The following is a 22,355-nucleotide window of genomic DNA, read 5'->3' as shown; positions in this document are numbered from 1 at the left end:
TTCAAACGAAAAGTTCAACATTCAAAGCAAAGTAACAGGTCTGATCCAGATATAGAGTACTGAAATTCCACGTTGACAACCATCATAGCCAAATTAACTATCTACTCCCACTAATACTCTAGTAGTGTACAAGTACTAACTTACTCTTAGCTAACTAGACGATGCCGTATGCCATCTGCGGTACACACTAAACGCCGACACCGTCGTCCTCCTCCTTGCTTCAGACTTGCCAAAGGTGCGATAGGGCATGTTGTTCGCGCGCGTTGGCCCTTTCCATGCCGGCCCACTTAACGAGCTGGTAGTAAAATTCGGCGTCGTGAACGCGTGTGTGCCTGACAGCCTCCAGGGCTATTTGCCGGGCGCCAACCTCCATGTAGTCGGCCCAGTTGCGGGCGCTCTGCTCGCGACTCAAAGCGTCGGTGCGCTGCTGCTCCATGCCCCGCTGGCGGCGCAAATCGGTGATACGTTGCTCCTCCGCCAGGCGGTCGCGTGTTCCTGTTTCTAGAACATACAATATTTGTCTATCACACCATGTTCTTACATCAAAGTACTACTATTGTGTAACCTGCAACAATCACTTTTCACAAAGACACGTTTAACTTGGGAGTCTGATATAGTTTACATATCGCATTATTTTCTAGCTTGTACTACTAATTTGTTGAAATGGCACTAATGACGAGACAATTTTAACTTGGTAGAGTGATATTCGTTGCGTCTTACATATGGTGTCTAGCTTTCATTGCTTCTAATTTATTGAAATGTCTTCTGCTTAGTTTACACATCATAAGCTGTGAATATGCAGTGGCACTAATGATGAGAGACCTTTAACTTGGTAGTGTGATGTTGTTTGCATCTTGCATATGATTTATTTCCTGTACTACTTCACATTTGTTTAAACGCCAGTTATGACGAGACACTGTTAACTTTGCAGAGCGATATTTGTAGCATCTTTCATATGGTGTCTACCTTCCATTGCATTGCTTCTAATTTAGTGAAATGCCTTCTGCTTAGTTTACACATCATAGTTCTGATTATCTCATGTTGTCCTGTTTTTCGTACATATTACATCCTCCTATCATGTGGTTGTCTAACATCAAAGTTCAGTTCGTCTGTATCACGCATCAATTTGTTCTGAAGAACTAAATTTTTATTCCTTTTTCTTGTCGGCTTGACTTAACATGGCACAGAGAAAGAGGAAGGAACACAGAATGACAGGGGATGGTGTTAGTACTAAGGACACACGGAAACGGAAGCAGAACAATTATGCAGATTCTGCTAGTACTTCTGGTGCAATAGAAGGTCAAAGTCCAGCGAAAAATTGTACAAACGGGGTATCCCGTGCTACACGAGTTGCAAAACAAGCCAAACAGAAACCAATAGCTGCCACCAAACATGCAGAGACAGCCCTAGTTGTTGCAACACCTTCCACAGTACCATAAGCTACATGAGTTACTCGTTTGTCAACTCAGCTAGCAGCACGTTTGTAGGATCGAAAGTATGTCTAGAGGGGGGTGATTAGACTACTTGACCAAATAAAAATCTAGCCTTTTCCCAATTTTAGTTCTTAGCAGATTTTAGCAACTTAGCACAAGTCAAGCAATCAACTTACACATGCAATTCTAAGAGTGTAGCAGCGGAATGTAGAACAATTGCATATGAAGGTAAAGGGAGGAATTTTAGGGAGCAAACGCAATGTTGACACGGATATTTTTTATCCGTGGTTCCGATAGGTGGTGCTATCGTACATCCACGTTGATGGAGACTTCGACCCACGAAGGGTAACGGTTGCGCGAGTCCACCGAGGGCTCCACCCACGAAGGGTCCACGAAGAAGCAACCTTGTCTATCCCACCATGGTCGTTGCCCACGAAGGACTTGCCTCACTCGGGTAGATCTTCATGAAGTAAGCGATCTCCTTGCCCTTACAAACTCCTTGGTTCAACTCCACAATCTTGACGGAGGCTCCCAAGTGACACCTAGCCAATCTAGGAGACACCACTCTCCAAGAGGTAACAAATGGTGTGTTGATGATGAACTCCTTGCTCTTGTGCTTCAAATGATAGTCTCCCCAACACTCAACTCTCTCTCATAGGATTGGATTTGGTGGAAAGATGATTTGAGTGGAAAGCAACTTGGGGAAGGCTAGAGATCAAGATTTATGTGGTTGGAATGGAATATCTTGACCTCAACACAAGTGTAGGTGGTTCTCTCTCAGAAAATGTATGTTGGAAGTGTAGGCATGTTCTGATGGCTTTCTCCACGAATGAAGAGTCGGTGGAGGGGTATATATAGCCTCCACACAAAATCTAACCGTTACACACAATTTACCAAACTCGGTGGGACCTAATCGTGAAACTCGGTCAGACCGATTTAGTTCATGACCGTTAGGCATTTCGGTGGGACCGGCACGTCAACTCGGTGAGACCGATTTCGTTAGGGTTAGGGCATAACGTAATCTCGGTGAGACCGATTACACAAACTCGGTGAGACCGATTTTGGTAATAGACAAACAGAGAGTTGGTCAGGCAAACTCGATGGGACCGATTTGCTCATCTTGGTTGGACCGATACGTTACGAAAGGGAAACAGAGAGTTTGCATTGCAATCTTGGTGGGACCGATCGCTCATCTCGGTTTGACCAAAACGTTGCGAAGGGAAACAAAGAGATACAACCCCATCTCGGTGAGACCGAGATCCCTATCGGTGAGACCGAAAAGACTAGGGTTTCTGGCAGTGGCTATGTCAACTGAACTCGGTGGCGCCGGATAGAAAGTTTCGGTGGGGCCGAGTTTGACTTTTGGTTTGGGACATATGTGGATGTGAGAAAGTAGTTGAGGGTTTTTGGAGCATATCACTAAGCACTTTGAGCAGGAAACTCATTAAGCAACACCTCACCCCCTCTTGATAGTATTGGCTTTTCCTATGGACTCAATGTGATCTTGGATCACTTAAAATGAAAAATGTAGAGTCCTGAGCTTTGAGCTTGAGCCAATCCTTTGTCCTTAGCATTTTGAGGGGTCCACTTTTCTCATCCATGCCATGCCAATCATTGAGCTTTCCTGAAATGTTTATCTTGAAATAGCATTAGCTCAATGAGCTATATGTTGTTAGGAATTACCAAAACCACCCAGGGATAGTTGCACTTTCAACGTTCCCAATCTCCCTTGCCACCTGACACTACTTCTGAAGCACTCTTGACACAAGACGAGTTGGCAGGATCAGATGAACCTTGTGAGCTTCAACAGCAAGAAGGTAGTTGCTGGAGTCAAGTTACAGTTGCATGCTTCTTTATATGTAGTCTCACAGTTTGATGTTCACTAACACTTCCTATGTTCGTTGTTGCACTAGCACCTAGGCGCAAGAGGAAACAAACATCAGGGATATTGCTCGATAGGTTAACTAAATCTAGAGGAGGAAGAATGGAGATCCATTTTGAGGCAGGTTTAAAAAGGCCACGTGATGCTACAGAGTCAACCAAGTTAGTATCAGAGGCAGCGGTTGCCGTTAGGTGTCATGCACGTATCCTCCCAACAAGGATTCAGTACAGGAATGACAAAGACGAAACCCAGTTCAACACCTTCCTCGACCATTTATCTGTAAGTATGGTTATGTATGGAAACTAGTAATATCGGCTTGCTCTGCGCCATACTTTCTAGGTTGCTGATAATGAGACTCCCATAATTTTCAACAGATGAGGTTCAAGTTGGATAGCCAAGATGATGCAACCAGACAAGCTTGCACCCATGTTTTGAAGTCTGCTCTACGACAGTATCAGTATAACTTGAGGAAAACTCGCTTTGAAGGCAAGGCTAACAGTGAACTTGCCCAAACATCTCCAGTGGAAAATATATCGGATGAAGACTGGAGAGGCCTCGTTAAACACTGGTCTGATCCAAAGTATCAGGTACGTTATATGTATGTGATCAGATCACATGTTGAACCCCTATTTACGCATGTGCCTCACAAATCTATCTTCTTGTAGGTGAACTATTCAAAGAACAAGGCCAACCGTACGAAAGTGAAATTCCAACAGACGACAGGATCTCGTAGCTATATTGCACAATGCGAGGCTCTTGTAATTAGCTGTTGTTTCACTCTTTTTGCTGTGCCATATTATTAGATCTATATTGACTTGTTCCAAATGCATAGGAAAGCCCGCAAGGACCAAAAAGTACCTGAACCAAATGCTGTGGAAATCTTCAAGGACTGTCACACCAGCAAGACCAAGGGCATGACTACACCAGCCAAAGCCGCTATTGTAAGTCCTTAATCCTCATGCCTTTTAACTACTACTTACTCTGACTCGTGCATTGAACTGCATGGTTTGCAGCCAATGTCTTTTACTCTTTTCAATTTTATACACGATTGTCTTTGCGTATCATTGCACCTTACAAGGTTTAAAGAGAGGAATGATGTTCCTTTGATCTTGATCTGTAATCTAGTTCCATGCTGGACTTGCCCATACAATGTTACAATTGCCTGTTTGTCTGTTCTCAGTTGTTTTGTGATATGAATGATGTCATACTATGCTTACCGTATTATAAACTTTGTCTCTTTATCCTTAGTTGTCAATACAATGTGAACAAATAGACAATACATTAGCCATGGTATATGGTCATATGTTTGGAACCTGGTTTTATTATGTACTTTGCAGTAAAATACAACTAATATTTTACACGGGTTCACCAGAATAAGTTCTGTATATAGACCAAAGCTATTTTGTTTGGTTTTGCTGCCTCCTTAATATCTTCTGTTCTGGTACTACTAATGTAAAACTCAACTTTTTAGCAAGCAATGGAAAAATGGTGGAACCACCACCTTTTGAAGGTGACGAGGCAACTATAACCGCAATGTCACCTCTTGCTGCAGTGGGTCAGTACCTGTCCACTAACAGTGCCAAAAGCACGTTCCTGCGTAATACTAGGTTGGTTGTTAAGGCAATGTCGTCCAAACTGCCTCTTGATCAAGATATGCAAGCTCAAAACAATGTTATATCTGCGCTCCAGACACAAGTCCATTCCCTAACAAAGACCCTTTGTGAAACAAGGACAACCATTGTTCGATGTCGTCAAGATATGCACGGTTTTGAAACTAGACTATCACACATTTGCTATGTTGTTCAGGAGCCTAGGAGAAATGAAGGCGAAGGTTATGGTGCTCCATTGGACAATACAACATGAAAACGTAATAGTCAGGTCGAATGAACTGAGCTTCTGAACTTCTGGTGGTGCATTTATCTGCCAGACTGTTAACTTTTATGCCAACCTTCATTTTGTTTTATGGTTGTAATTTGTTTTGTTGCGATACAACATTTATTCTTAATGTGCAGCCACCGGCTGAAGAAAACAACAAGCCATTTTTGTAAAGTGTAGGGTGTTCCCTATATTTGCACTGGTGGCGAACTGTGATGCCCAGTGGATGTAATCTGTGCAATCGCCTTAATAGCCTAGCGTTAGTTTTGGGCTTATTTATTTCCTAATCTTCTTTTCCCCTGGTTTGCTAGTGGCCGCAGCAACCATGGGCCATGTACGGACCGTGGTAACCTTGACCCTGCTACAGGCCGTAGGATCCATGGGCCTCCTACGTGACGTTGGATAAATGGGCCTCCAATGGACCGTAGAATCGGTGGGCCTCGGGCCGTCAGATAAATGGGTCCACATGGGCCGTAAACGGGCATAGTTGGTATCAGGCCACCACGGTAACGGACCGTTAACAGGCCGGAAGACAGCAAAGCCTTAATTCTGTCACAGGCATAACAGGTCATTAATGGGCCAGAATATAGGACGGGCTGGAAGCGGCGCAACGGGTTAACAGACCACAAATGGGCCGATTCTAGCCATGGGCCGAATTTGGCCCATTAGGGGAACATGCCAGTAACGGGCCGGAAGTAATCGAGGGCCAAAAAGGAGCCCAAGAACGTATGGGCCGTCAGTAGGCCGAAAGCTAACACGGGCTGGAAACGTCCCATGTGAATCATGGGCCATTAATGGTTACAAAGAAATTTACTGTTCATTATGGGCTAGAGTCACCGTGGGCCACTAAAGGGCCTAAAGATATGAAATGCCTCATATGGGCCGAAAGACATCGTGGGTCGTACATGGGCCGAAAGTGAAACGGGCTGGTGTTATAGTTGACGGCCCACATGACGTTGTTGGGTCGATTTCGGGAAGGCCCTAACGGGCGTGAGTTACCAGGCCGTAAAATGGGCTATATGCAAACAGACCGTTAACAGGCTTTTCACGGGCCAGCCCGCTAACCTTTAACCAAGTCAAATGGGCCGGCCTTTGTAAGCTAAATGGGCCAGTGGTGGGCCATCACACGTGTCGACATATCATAGGCGCCTATCTGACCCAATGACGAGCTGGCATGTGTTTCCTTTGGCCAATGAGAATTTTACACGTGGAAAATCCCCATTGGCCCGGTTTGTTAACGGTTATCGGATCCAAAACCGGACCCGATAGCTTAATGGCGACCCGTTACGGTGGATGCCACGTGTCGGTTACCCTTGACGAAAGCACTTCCATGATGCGTCATTTATAGTCATGGAAGTGAACACTTCCGTGATGATAATTTTGGTATTGTCATGGAACACTTCTACGATAGCACATGTATGACTATCTTGATTCTGTCATAAAATCGTCATGGATGTACATACATGACAGAAAAGGTGACCTACTGTGACAAACACGTATCATCATGGAAGTGTATTTTTTTGTAGTGCACGGAGGGCTCCACCCACGAAGGGTCCACGAAGAAGCAACCTTGTCTATCCCACCATGGCCATCACCCATGAAGGACTTGCCTCACTCGGGTAGATCTTCACGAAGTAGGCGATCTCCTTGCGCTTACAAACTTCTTGGTTCAACTCCACATCTTGACGGAGGCTCCCAAGCAACACCTAACCAATCTAGCAGACACCACTCTCCAAAAGGTAATAGATGGTGTGTTGACGATGAAATCCTTGCTCTCGTGCTTCAAATGACAGTCTCCCCAACACTCAACTCTCTCTCTCAGATTTGGCTATGGTGGAAGAGTGATTTGAGTGGAAAGAAACTTGGGGAAGGCTAGAAATCAAGGTTCAAATGGTAGTAATGGATTCTCTTGATCTCAACACATGAGTAGCTGGTTCTCTCTCAAAAATGTATGGTGGAAGTGTAGGCATGTTCTGATGGCTCTCTCACAAATGGAGAAGGGGGTGGAGGGGTATATATAGCCTCCACACAAAATCCAACCGTTACACACATTTGACTCATCTCGATGGTACCGAATGGTTAAACTCGGTGGCACCAATCTGTTCAAAAATGTGAATGTGAGGAATCTTGGTGGGACCGACTGGAACAACTCGGTGGGATCGATGTGCTAGGTCTTAGGGAAAACATCATCTCGGTGGCGCGAATTGCATCAACTCGGTGAGACCGAAGTGAAGCAATAAGCAACAGAGAATCTGTCAAGCCAACTCGATGAGACCGATTGCATAACTCGGTGAGACCGAAATAAATGCAACAAGTCACAAAGTGCCGGCAAGGCCATCTCGGTGAGACAGAGACCCGCATTGGTGGAACCGAACTGTTAGGGTTTCTGGCTGTGGCTATGTCATATGAACTCGGTGGCTCCGGGTGGAAAGAATCAGTGGAGCCGAGTTGGAGTCTAAGGTTTTGACATATTTGGATGGAGAAAGTAGCTGAGTGTTTTGGAGCAATATCACTAAGCATTTGAGCAAGCAAGCCATTAAGCAACACCTCATCCCCTTTTAATAGTATTGGCTTTCCTATGGACTCAATGTGATCTTGGATCACTAAAATAAAGATGAAGTGTCTTGAGCTTTTCCCAATATTTGTCCTTAGCATTTTGAGGGCTCTACATCTTGATGTCGGCTAGGACTACGTCGGTATTTCCCCAGAGAGGAAGGGATGATGCAGCACAACGACGGTAGGTATTTGCCTCAGTGATGAGACCAAGGTTATCGAACCAGTAGGAGAACCAAGCAACACAATGTAAACAGCCCCTGCACACAAATAACAACCACTCGCAACCCGATGTTTTAAAGGGGTTGTCACTCCCTTTCGGGTAACGGCGCCAGAAATTGGTGCGTGGATGGGAGAAAGTTGTAATAGATTGGATAAATAGATCGCAAATAAAATAAAGTGCAGCAAAGTATTTTCGTATTTTTGGTTTAATAGATCTGAAAATAAATGCAAAGGAAAAGTAGATCGCAAAGGCAAATAAATGAGAAAGAGACCCGGGGGCCGTAGGTTTCACTAGTGGCTTATCTCGAGAAAAATAGCAAACGGTGGGTGAACAAATTACTGTTTGGCAATTGATAGAACTTCAAATAATCATGACGATATCCAGGCAATGATCATTCACTAGTAGAAAACAGGGCTTTCGCTCAAGCCTGGCCAGCCCATTAGTCCCGGTTCTGCACGAACCGGGACCCATGGGGTGCATTAGTCCCGGTTCGTGAGCCCAGGGGGCCGGCCGGGCCACGTGGGCCACTGGTCCTGGTTCGTCTGGACCTTTTGGTCCCGGTCCAAGGCACGAACCGGGACCAATGCGCCTCACCCCTGGCCCATGACCATTAGTCGCGGTTTGTGCCACAAACTGGGACTACAGGGTTGGTCCTCGTTGCGGCCAGAGTTTAGTCCCACCTCGCCAACCGAAGGGCGCTCACACCGGTTTATAAGCTCGTCCCTCTCTGCCTTGTTGAGCTCCTCTCAAAATGAAAATAGATGCCCTTATACAGGGAATTTGACCTAAATTCAGAGTGAGTTTCTCTGAAATTCATAGAAATTTAGGTTGAATTTAGGTTGAATTTTCTCTATAAGCGTATCTATGCTCATTTTTTTATGTTGGGGTTGGCGATCTTTACAGACTTTTTGTGTGTTGAATATGCACCATTCAAAATCAGTCTCTGCTTTGAATGGTGCATTTTGAACACACAAAAAGTCAGGAGTTAAAATAAGTTTTAAAAAATGAAATCCCTTTGTAACAGACGAGTTTCCGTATGAAATCCTGATACTTTGAAAGAGATTGTCCATTTTGTACACGAAGTGCATCCAGTTTTTGCCGTAACCCTCTCAACTTTCTTGCACATGCTATGTGGATGAAATGATGATACCATGCCAACTTTCAACCTTTTCAGAGTTCATTTGAAATGCTTTTCAATTTTAGGGTCTTATAGCTCAAAATAATTAGTAAATGCATGAAAAATAACAAATGAAGTCAGAAAGGATTGAAAAATGATGATGTGGCTTTGAATGGTGCATTTTGAACACACAAAAAGTCAGGAGTTCAAATAAGTTTAAAAAAATGAAATCCCTTTGTAACAGATGAGTTTCCGTATGAAATCCTGATACTTTGAAAGAGATTGTCCGTTTTGTACATGAAGTGCATCCAGTTTTTGCCGTAACCCTCTCAACTTTCTTGCACATGCTATGTGGATGAAATGATGATACCATGCCAACTTTCAACCTTTTCAGAGTTCATTTGAAATGCTTTTCAATTTTAGGGTCTTATAGCTCAAAATAATTAGTAAATGCATGAAAAATAACAAATGAAGTCAGAAAGGATTGAAAAATGATGATGTGGCGTTGAATGGTGCATTTTGAACACACAAAAAGTCAGGAGTTAAAATAAGTTTTAAAAAATGAAATCCCTTTGTAACAGACGTGTTTCCGGATGAAATCCTGATACTTTGAAAGAGATTGTCCGTTTTGTACACGAAGTGCATCCAGTTTTTGCCGTAACCCTCTCAACTTTCTTGCACATGCTATGTGGATGAAATGATGATACCATGCCAACTTTCAACCTTTTCAGAGTTCATTTGAAATGCTTTTCAATTTTAGGGTCTTATAGCTCAAAATAATTAGTAAATGCATGAAAAATAACAAATGAAGTCAGAAAGGATTGAAAAATGATGATGTGGCTTTGAATGGTGCATTTTGAACACACAAAAAGTCAGGAGTTCAAATAAGTTTTAAAAAATGAAATCCCTTTGTAACAGACGAGTTTCCGTATGAAATCCTGATACTTTGAAAGAGATTGTCCGTTTTGTACTCGAAGTGCATCCAGTTTTTGCCGTAACCCTCTCAACTTTCTTGAACATGCTATGTGGATGAAATGATGATACCATGCAAACTTTCAACCTTTCCAGAGTTCATTTGAAATGCTTTTATAAACTCTAATAGCAAAAGGAATCAACTAAAAAGCTTTTATAAACCTCTAGTATTTTCGTAAAGAATTAAAATTTAAACTATTCAAATTTGGAAACTAATGGAGTAACAGAAAGTTTATAATTATTCTGAGCTAAAAGCAAAAAGAATAAAAAAATAAAGCAAAAATCAAAAGAAAATAAAAAATTCAAAAAACAAAAAAAAATACTGGAAAAAAATGCCGCCTAATGGGCCACACGGCCTGCATACGACTAGAAACCCATCTGCACATGGGCCAGGATGCAGGCCCGCAGGCCCAATAGGCCCAACATGGCAGTGACAAGGGTAGGCATGTAATGCCTGCATATTAGCGAGGAGCTCAGCCCCTGAGCTGCAACGCAGCTTATAAACAGGTGCTGAGCTCTCTCAGCTAGCGAGGTGGGACTAAACTTCCCACCGCACCGCGCCAGCACATTAGTCCCGGTTGGTGGCTCCAACCGGAACCAATGCTCCCCTTTGGTCCCGGTTGGTGGCACCAACCCGAACCAATGCCCACCCTTTAGTCCCGGTTGGTGCCACCAACCGGGACCAAAGCCCTCTGCTTCCCGCCCTTTGGGCTGGTGAAAAGAGGCCTTTGGTCCTGGTTGGTGCCACCAACCGGGACTAAAGGTGGCATCGGTCCCGGTTTGTGCGTCGAACCGGGACCAAAGCCTTTGCTATATAAGCCAGCACTTAGGAAATTTTTCAGATTTCCATCGCCAGTTTATCCCCGCCCGATGACGCCGCGAGCTCGATCTACGCCGCCAGGCTGCCCCGCCGCCGTCGCCGTCGCCCGTGCCCCCGAGCCCACGCCGTCGCCCGTCGCCGTCGTCCTCCGCCCCCCGCCGCCGTCGCCGTCGCCCTCCGCCGCGCGCCCCCGAGCCGTGTCGCCCGTACGTCACCATCGCCGTCGCCCTCCGCCCCCGGCCCGCCGCGGTCGCCGTCGCCCTCCGCCACCCATGCCGTCGCCCTCCGCCGCCCACGCCGTCGCCCTCCGTTGCCCGATGTGAGCCGCCGCCACGCCACGGCTCTGTTTATTTTTTCATATAATTTGTATTATTTTTTTGTTCATTGCATTTTTTCATATATATAATGTATATATATATATATGTATGTGGTAGCTATATGATTAATAGATGTGGCTATGTATGTATGAATATAATGTTCATAGAATTTTTTTGTTTATATACTTTTTTTCATATATGTATTAATTTTTTATTGAGGTTAATTATTAGTAGATATCGATTTTAGGTTAGTGCTTAGTAGTTGAACTAGTTGATTTAATAAAACTATTTTATTAAGTTTTACTATATATAGAAGTAGTTTATTTTTAGTAAGAACTACTTTATTTTTTATATTTATAGTAAGTGCTTAGTAGTTGAACTAGTTGATTAATTAATAAAACTATTTTATTAAATTTTACTATATATAGAAGTAGTTTATTTTTAGTAAGAACTACTTTATTTTATTTATTTATAGTAAGTGCTTAGTAGTTGAACTAGTTGATTAAATAATAAAACTACTTTATTTTATTTATAGTAAGTGCTTAATTAGTAGTTGAACTAGTTGATCTAATAAAACTAGTTTATTTTACTATAGAAGTAGTTTATTTTTAGCAAGGAAATTAATAGAACTAGTTCATTTTTTTAGTTAAAGCAATTATTCCCGCATCGACGTAGATGATGCCTATCCCGCATCCTCGTCGTCGAGTCGGCGGAGGAGGCCGGCTTGATCAGAGGGGCCATGTCCTGGACTGGGCTCCGCCGGGCTGGTTTTGGGAGGTGCTACCTTCCGGTGGGCGTAGGTTGGTGAGGAGCCAGCCCGTCGTTGACCCGATCCTTGTTTGGTGGCGGTCGCGTGGGCCAGTGACGGTGCCGAGGCTTTCGGACACCGCGGAGGTGGTACGTCACCGTGTCAGCGAGGAGGACCAACACGTCCGTCGCTACATGGTTGCGTTGGAGGGCAGGTTCGACAATACCTGGCAGGTTCTTCAGGGATCTCACTGGAGCTATGATCCTGTGATGGTTCCGTCCCTTTGGGTGTCCACCGCCCGCGCCGATACCCGTCGGGCGCTACTGTTCTAGCTGTACTAGCGATGCTATATGTATGATAGTATTCGAGGTGTATTAGTGATAATATTCGACGATGTACGGACGCATGGAGATGATGTAGTTTTGCTTATAATTGAATGCATCCTAATTTGAATACTACTTTATTTTGTGATTTGATTTTGCTTATTGAATGCTCAAAGTGGAAAACTACTCCTACTTTGAATGCTAAAAGTGGAGAGCACTATGATTAGTTGATAGCTTATAGGGTTTTTGTTTTCGCAGAAATCTAGGAGCCCCCGGCCCCTCCATCATCCCCGCCGTCGTCCCCGTCACCGCCCCCTCCGACATCGAGGTGAGACCAGCCAAATCCTCTTTTAGAAAGATAATTAAACGATATTTCGGGTTGATTGTAAGTGTGTTGAGTCTCCACCATATATGAGAGGACGAAGAATCCCGACTGTTGTCGTGGGGGTAGCTTCTCCTTCGTTCCCGTGGCACTCGAGAACGAAAGGAGGAGCTACCATCACCGACGGTCGCAAATGTCAGAGAGGAATCAGTGAGGGAGAGTTCGGCCATATATATATGAGAGGACGAAGATTCCCGACTATTGTCGTGGGGGTCGCTTCTCCTTTGTTCCCGTGTGCTAGACATTTTGGTGTAATGCACTCGGGGACAAATGGAGGAGCGACCATCACCAACGGTCGAATGTATACACCACGTGAGCTGAGAGTTTTCAAGAAAAGACTCGACAAACCGATAGTCAACCCGTGATTTATAATAATGATCTAACTTAGGTTTTTTAGTACATATATTTAATTGTAGACGTTTAGTATTTGAATTATGAACATAGGAAATGTCGTACTCGGACGACGAAAGTCTCCCGGGGGAGTGCGACTGGTGCGACGACGACCAAGGTCAGTGCGACAGGCCTCACCTGGACGAAGATCGGCGCTTCAGTATTAAGCTGGAGGAGACCTTCGATGTTGAAACGGTACGCAACGACGACAAGTGTTATTTTTTCGTAATTAAGCACGACTTCAACTATTTCAATGTGTACTTTTCATCTTTTACAATTCGGCTAGCTTATCCCATGCCATGCAAGACGCTACGTCTTGGAGAGGATGGGTTTTGAAGACCATGAAAGTATGGAAACAAAGAAAATTCACCTAAGGACCCATCATGATATAGATTTTGAAGTAAATCTGTATAATTCTGAGAGCGTAACCCATTTTGGTTGCAAAAATTGGGAAGCATTTTGCAAGATGTATGGTTTTGATGAGGGTATGCTTGTCACCATGGATCTTGGTGATCCTGACATCGAGCAAGACAATATGGACATTTGGGTCCTTGTTGATACGCCTCCAATTCTACCGCTATGTGAGTTTCTCAAACATAGTTATTAGCTAATTTATATTGTTCATTTCAAAATAGTTGACAGCTTATTTTCATTGACAGCTTATTTTGATTGTTCAAACAATGTGCGGAACATGGTAGACAGAACCTACTACACCGATGGCTCTGAGTTAACTTATAAGGAGAAAGCTCATCTGGTCGGATTTTGTACTGATCTTGAGAATTACAATATCTATTGTAAAACTCCTCCACATTATGGTCAATAGGTGCCACTAGTGCACGTGTTGAACTACGGTAACTACTATGGAGATACCCTGGTAAGATTTCTTACTATTACGACATCCGTGCATATTTTGCATACTTCTAAAACTAGTACATCATTGCTAACTATGAAGTTATTACTATGTTTTTCAACAGATAATCCCAGAGGATTGTGCCTCATTTGATGTATCAGAATGGTAGGCTTGATGTTTTGAACATACAACTAGGTCATCCTACGAATCTCAACTGTCCATACCGGATTTCTAAAAGAAGTGGAGACATGCAAATCAAAGAATGGAAAAAATGTATGGACAGTCGCAAGGAGGTTCTTGGAAGCAAAATGAAGCCAAGCGCAAGAATTGGAGACAGGATGATCTCCATTCTCCATAATGGAGAGTCAGGGTCTATATTGTTTTATGCTATTTTACCTTAAAGAGGGTATTTTGGTCCTACCTAATACTGATGATCATGTGCTAAGAACAATTAAGTAGGGTTGGTTCGATGACTAAGAGGATGATGATCGTATGACTTGTTATTAATAACGAGTAGAAGTTGTATGATGATGATTAGTAGGACTTGTTATTATATATGATGATGCATGATGCACGCATGAAGAGTTATTATATATCAGCGGGTGAAATGAACATGGATTGGATTGAAGTTAAGGCAGCATCCATGTGGTGCATGTCGAAAGTAGTACAATCCAAACTTGATCAAGTTAGGATTAGTATTACTTTCGACATGCACCACATGTTGCCTTCACTTCAATCTAAGCCATGTTTAGGCATAGCAGTACGTAGCGTTGGTAAACCAAGCACGGAGATATAAGAGAGGACACTTCTCTCTAATAGCTACCTAATAACAACCTAAATTAACCCCCAAAACCCCTAAATCAGCCCCTTTCAAAAAAACCTTAGCTCCAGCCAGATGCTGACGCGTGGATGCCTATTGGTCCCGGTTGGTGTCACCAACCGGGAGCAAAGGCCCCCCGTCCTAGGCTGGCCGCAGCGGCCACGTGGAGGACCTTCTATCCTGGTTCGTGTAAGAATCGGAACTAAAGGCCAAGGGCATTAGTAACGACCTTTTAGTCCCGGTTCACAAACCGGGACAGAAGGCCCTCACGAACCGGGACAATAGGCCCTTTTTCTACTAGTGATTATATAGGCATCATGTCCAAGATTAGTAGACCGACTCCTGCCTACATCTACTACTATTACTCCACACATCGACCGCTATCCAGCATGCATCTAGCGTATTAATTTCATGGAAAAATGGAGTAATGCAATAAGAACGATGACATGATGTAGACAAGATCTATCTATGTAGAGATAGACCCCATCGTTTTATCCTTAGTAGCAACGATACATACGTGTCTGTTCCCCTTCTGTCACTGGGATCAAGCACCGTAAGATCGAACCCACTACAAAGCACCTCTTCCCATTGCAAGATAAATAGATCAAGTAGGCCAAACAAAACCCAAATATCGGAGAAGAAATACGAGGCTATAAGAGATCATGCATAAAAGAGATCAAAGAAACTCAAATACTTTCATGGATATAAAGAAGATATAACTGATCATAAACTCAAAGTTCATCAGATCCCAACAAACACACCGCAAAAAGAGTTACATCATATGGATCTCCAAGAGACCATTGTATTAAGAATTCAGCGAGAGAGAGGAAGCCATCTAGCTACTAACTATGGACCCAAAGGTGTCGGGGATATACCCCGCGGCGTAAACCGGCCGGAATTATAACCCGGCCGGACCTGTCGGTTTACTTGAGACCCGGCTGAGACTTGACGATTCACTGGCGACCCGTTTGGACCTAGCGGTTTACGATTCATTGGTAATCCGGCAGGCGGGTCAGAGGAGCGACAAGACCCGGTGGCCCAACGGGCAGTTCATGAAGGCCGGTTCATACTATGGTGGGCCGGTTTAAGAGGAAAGGCGTGAGGAATATTTGTCTTACAAGGAGTTAAGACCTGGACTTGTATCCGGTTTGTATTAGAGATAGACTAGTCCTAATCCTAATAGGACTCCACATGTAACCCGCCCCTTCAAGATATATAAGGAGGGGCAGGGCTCCCCAAAGAGGACAGACAACAATCAGTAATCTCTAGGGCTAGACACAATCAGAGGAGAGCCGGTTTACGGCGACTCCCTCATGAGCGTAATGAGATCTAGCCTCAAACAACATGTAGGGTTATTACCGGATGATGTTTCCCGGGGCCCGAAGCTGTCTAAATCCTCGTCTTGTGTTGCGTCTCTCGATTCCGCTCAATCCCTCTCAAGCTACTACATAGATGCGCTGGCCTCACGACTAAGTCCTCACCCTAGGACATCTGACGTGACAATTCCACGACAGTTGGCGCCCACCGTGGGGCCTGCGCACGGTGGCGTTGAGTTCTTGAAGGGATTTCATTCAGGGATCATGAAGCTCGCGTTATGTCAAAGGAAAAAGGCGCCTGCACGGAAAGCGCGCAGGGTAACCTGGCATGCAAGTTGAAAGATTGAAAGATTAGGGTTCAGTACGCCGCCGTCGGGTCGTTTCAATCCACCGAGTCAGAGACGAGATCTCTTGTACAAGGTGATTTATCTGCCACGTTTCTACTCCAAAGGCCGACAGGAATTTGTCTATAGCTGTCGTGCGCCGGGTCGGATCAATCAACACACGCGTGAGGAGACATGAGTCACAATACGAGGCGTTTTCATAAATTGATCTGCCAAAGACTGCTGCTACTGTTGCTCGGAGTAGTACTACTTCCAATGAACAATTATGCTACTATTCTCATGAAGGCAATACTGCTATAGTACTACTCTGCTGCTACTGTTCGTAACTCAGATTTTGGAAGGGGTAATCTGTACAGCAAGACCATGACCCGGATTCTGCTCCGTTGCCGAGTCGCCCGCGGCGTGCAAGTCGCCGTCAAGCTGGCCGTGACCTAGGGAAGGGCGCGCACTCCGCCATCACCTTGCGCCAAGCCCGCCGAGCGACCCGCCATCTCCAAGACGCTGCTCCGGCGATGCCGTCACCGCCACCCACCTCTGACACAGTTGGGTTCTGCGACCTGACGCCTGCACTGCGCTTCAACCTGCCACCACGAGTTGACCCGGCCTACCATCACCGCCGCAGCGCCGAGCTGCTGCTGTAATAAAGCTACGCACGCCTCTTGCCATTCCGTCGTGGAAGGCCACCTCCGTTTCTACGGAAAACCGCCTCAAGCTGGCTCACCTACATTGACGGCCGCCGCCGGGTCAAATCGCTGCAGCTCCAACTGTCGCGCGGCCACGACCCCTGCTGCGTCTCTCCAACCCACCACCAATTCATCCGCACCTCACCAGCCTCGCCGTCGAGCCGTCCACCTTGGGCCGCCCCGGGTGAGTCGCCGTGTCCGTTTCTGATGGACCCCATTGAGTCGCTACCTCGTGTTCTGCTACGAATCACACTCTGTCACGTCGGGCCGGTTTTCGCCGCCACCGCGGTAGGTCGCTCTGATGGCCAACCCGCCTCCGCTGCGTTTTCACCTCGCCTCTGTCACAAGTCGCCCCCGCCGGGTGAATCTAACCCGCTGCTGCGGGCCTGCTTCCGCCGCCTCCAAGTGGCCCTGCATCCGCGCCAAATCGCCTGCGATGCTGCGGTTGAACCGCCATTTGCTCACCATGCCGTTTCAAGCCGCCGTCGTCAGAACTCAGAAGCCGCGTCGTCTGCACGCCTCTGCTGCGCCTCGCTGCTGCCTTTGCCGCGTAACTACAGTCTCGTTTGGTCTGGGACACACACACAAAAAGCGGCTGCTTGTGATTGCGCAGTCCGCTAAGTCTCCACAAGTGCTCTGACGAAATATCCAGGTGTTGTCATCGTTCCATGTGTACTGGTACTCCCATCAAGCAAGACAGTCCAAGATCAGTATAATATTGGCTGAGGCCAGATACACAACAAGCTTCGACGATAGCCAGATTAACCAAAGCATGATGATGTATCATTAATTCGTGAGGGGAATCAAACTGTTCAAGTGCACAAATTCATATGCCAACTATTACATCAAAGTTGGTCAACCAAGAAGGTACTATGACCTGGATAAGTCCGGTGATGTGCACAGTACTGATCATCGGTCGTCCAAGCAAATCAGGTGACATCCATCTAAGTTTGTTTATTTAGCATATATTGTTTTTTGTCAAAGAGCAATTTATCTTTGCCGTCGTCGGCAATGTTTTTATGCAGGATAATTATTTATGACAAGGGTATTGTTATACCGCGGACATGGAGCGCGTGCCAGCATAATTTTGCACTGGTATTCCTCCGGGCCATGCTGCTCGACGAATACATGTGCAAATCACCGCCCCCGCTGTTCGGTTTACATCCGTCCGTGCATGCGGCCGACTCGTTGTCCGCGCCGGCTTACAAATGTCACGGCCGATTCACCCGTCCGCACCGGCTTACCACACTGCGGCCGGTTCACCCGTGATTGATTTCAGCTTCATCCGGTGATCATCAAGTCTGTGACGGATAATATCCGGCCTAACATATCAGGTGAAATCCATCTAAATCTAGTTTGGACACATATTGTTTTGTCAAAGAACAATTACGTTGGTTTGTATCTTTTTATATGCAGGACAATTATTTCAAAGTGGCGCTACATTGCGGATGATTGTTTTTTCCGTGCCACTCAATAGAAGCGCCTAAATTGCCATTCTTGCAGACCAATCTATATCAGCATATCAGGGTCACACCCGTTCATGCAAGTTGTCCAATGGATGTATACAAACCGCCGCCATGTGGTCCGTTCTATATTATCAGCCGCCGTCCGCACCTGTCTGCATGAGCTGTTTATTAAGTATGAGCAAGTCACAACTTGGGTAGCCCGGTTTCTCTTTCAAACAAAATGGAGGGAGATTATCCTATACTATCAGCCGCCGTCTACACTGGATGACTCGATGGACAGGCACACAAGTCGCCGCCACTACAGTTTGGTTAAACTTCAAGGAGCCAGTCGGAAGGAACCATTGGCCGAGTTGCTGATACGGCTCATACGGGGTCATTTATAACCCGCCGCAGTCACCTCAACCTTCTATGGATTTACATCGTGCTATCAACACCAATGATATACGAGTTATGCCGGTTTATATCACGGTCAAATATGGAGAATCTCAAGTCAACTCCTCGAGTCACCTTGAGACTCGGGGTCTACAGTAATATGACTCAGCAAATGTTGCCGGTTTTCAGTGAAGTCAAGAACCCCAGGACGTTGGAGGGAAAGATAACCCGGTCCCGGAGGCTACTACCATATGGATGAAAATTTAAAGGCCGTCAGAAAATTTCTGGCTTAGAAAATATATGACAGTTACAAAAACCCGGCTCAATGAAGAAGTTCCGGGTCATCAGAAAGGATTCCGGTTTAAAATCCGGCTAAAGGGAAGTCAGTCTCGCTGAAGCTCTCAAATCCGGTTTACAATCCGGTTCAAGGGAAATCTGTTCTCCCACAAAGCTCTGAAGCTCTCAAAACCGGTTTAAGAATTTCCGGTTCAAAAAGAATTAATCTCTCGCAAGTTCGAGTTTAAATGCCGTCAGAAAATTTCCGGCTGAAAATAAATATTCCGGTTTAAAATCCGGTTCAAGAGAAAGATGTCTCCCATAAAGCTTTGAAGCTCTCAATATCCGGTTTAAAATCCCAGTTAAAGAAGAATTTATCTCTTGCAAAAAGTTAAAGGTTGCCGAAGAGGACCTGCTGCCATGATGCGCGGTTCAAACATGGGTATCCTGCCTTATTGGCTTATCATATTATTGATCACTTGGGGGCTTGGTCGTATTCGAACCATAGCTACACCTCTTGATCGGCGCAATGCCACAGCATCACTTGGGGGCTTGGTCGAACCCGAACCATAGCTACACCTCTTGATTGGCGTAATGCCACAGCATCACTTGGGGGCTTGGTCGAACCCGAACCATAGCTACACCTCTTGATCAAATTTGGGGCCTGGCAGCCCGTGAAAAGCCTCGACTACAATGGTTTTATTTGCCTTTTGCTAAGTTTCTCTTTCTTTTGATAAGATTTGTGATGTTTTCAAACCGGTGTTTATCAACCCGGTTAGGTTGTCAACTACAAGTTGTCAGTATATGATCAGTCATAATCCGGAGATTATCAACCCGGTGTGGTTTTGACTACAAGTCACCAGTATTATATATGGTTAATCCGGTGTTTATCACAACCCGGTACGGTTTTATCATAAACCGGCGCAATATGGAAGGAGTTATCAGTACTCAGGATTGGGGTTATCACCTTTTACTACAATAAAGTTGGCCAACCAGTGATGTGATTTAATGTCACAGGTATGATATATTTCATATTTGATTATTTTTAAGTGCAACCTTGGTTATCAACCCAGGTTATATGTTGGGCATTACGACCCGTCCGGCGGTAAACCGCTAGGACACTTTAAACTTGCTGTATGCAGAAACAGGTTGAATAAAGCATGATTATAAATCACCGGCGTTTATTAACCCGGCCTGGCTTTTGACTATATGTCGCCAGTATGATGATAAATTATCCGGTGTTTATTAAACCGGCCTGGCTTTTGATTATAAATCGCTAGTATGATGATAAATTATCCAGTGTTTATTAGCCCGGACTGGCTTGGGATTGTAAGTTGCCAGTATATATTTGAATTGCGCCATTTGAATCATGCGCTCATAAATCATTGGATTATATTATTCAAATCTTCAAATAGCCAATATGGCTGGATTTTTCTTATGGTTATCAATAACCAGTATTATGATGAAGGTTTTCAAAGTCGCTTTAGCGCAATGGCTATCATATTATCAATGGATATGATTTATTCTACAATTGAAGGAATAGTTCCGAGTCGCTGCAGGCTTACGACCCGGCACTTGGGGGCTACATTATTTAAATTGAGATTATATCAAATATGCAAGTCTCATGTCGCTGCGAGCATGCACCATGACACTTGGGGGCTAATGCAAAGTCATTTTTTGCTCGTATTATTGAAGACCCGACTCATCATATCATAATGAGCCGGCCCTTGGGGGCTACACATCACTGCTCAAGTCTACATGATTATATTTACAAAGTCCCTGCTCATTATTGCATAATGACCCGGCCCTTGGGGGCTACACCGATTGAAGTTTTTATATGCAATTATAAGTCCCAGGTTGCTGCAAGCATGACAACCCGGTACTTGGGGGCTACATATATGGAGTATTCAGTTTTTACTAGAGATGAACAACATGGATTTCTTCAAAGTGGTAGTAATTATATGGAAACAAGTCTCAAATCATCACTTTCTTCTGTTCAAGACTTGGGGGCTACAGGTAATATGGATATAAGGGAAAATATCTTCCGATTTCCAGTTTTGAGCAAACCAGATTGACCCGGCGTCACCAATCATTATGACCCGGTGTCTGCAATAATCATGACCCGAAATTATCAGTTTTTATAACCCGACAGTTTTGGCAATGATAAACCGGCAAGTTCTATATCTTCAAACCGGTTGAATATCAGATGAGTATTTCAAAACCAATATTTCTTAAGCCGGCGCTTTTGAAGCCGACTCAAGTGGATTATTCTTCACAATATTTCTCTGTGAGAAACCAATATCAGCAAATTGAGTATGAAGCTGGCTTGTTGACCCGGATTTTCTAGAAGGAGGAAATGACAAGGACTTAAGGATGATCAGATGCCGGTTTACAAGAATTCTTAACCTGGAGCATAATCTGTCAACTTTGGTCTTGTATTTGTTTTGCAGGATCAGTTTAACATGGATAAATCCAAATTAAACTGGGGGCTAATGTCGGGGATATACCCCGCGGCGTAAACCGGCCGGAAGTATAACCCAGCCGGACCTGGCGGTTTACTTGAGACCCGGCTGAGACTTGATGATTCACTGGCGACCCGTTTGGACCTGGCGGTTTACGATTCATTGGTAATCCGGCAGGCGGGTCAGAGGAGCGACAAGACCCGGTGGCCCAACGGGCGGTTCATGAAGGCCGGTTCATACTATGGTGGGCCGGTTTAAGAGGAAAGGCGTGAGGAATATTTGTCTTACAAGGAGTTAAGACCTAGACTTGTATCTGGTTTGTATTAGAGATAGACTAGTCCTAATCCTAATAGCACTCCACATGTAACCCGCCCCTTTAAGATATATAAGGAGGGGCAGGGCTCCCCAAAGAGGACAGGCAACAATCAATAATCTCTAGGGCTAGACACAATTAGAGGAGAGCCGGTTTACGGCGACTCCCTCATGAGCGTGATGAGATCTAGCCTCAAACAGCATGTAGGGTTATTACCGGATGATGTTTCCCGGGGCCCGAAGCTGTCTAAATCCTCTTCTTGTGTTGCGTCTCTCGATTCCGCTCAACCCCTCTCAAGCTACTACATAGATGCGCTGGCCTCACGACTAAGTCCTCACCCTAGGACATCTGACGTGACAATTCCACGACAGAAGGTCTACAAAGAACTACTCACGCATCATCGGAGATGCACCAATGG

This window comes from Aegilops tauschii, chromosome 3 (genome assembly GCF_002575655.3).
Source record: "Aegilops tauschii subsp. strangulata cultivar AL8/78 chromosome 3, Aet v6.0, whole genome shotgun sequence".
Taxonomy (NCBI): domain Eukaryota; kingdom Viridiplantae; phylum Streptophyta; class Magnoliopsida; order Poales; family Poaceae; genus Aegilops; species Aegilops tauschii.
This window is presented reverse-complemented; position numbering follows the sequence as displayed.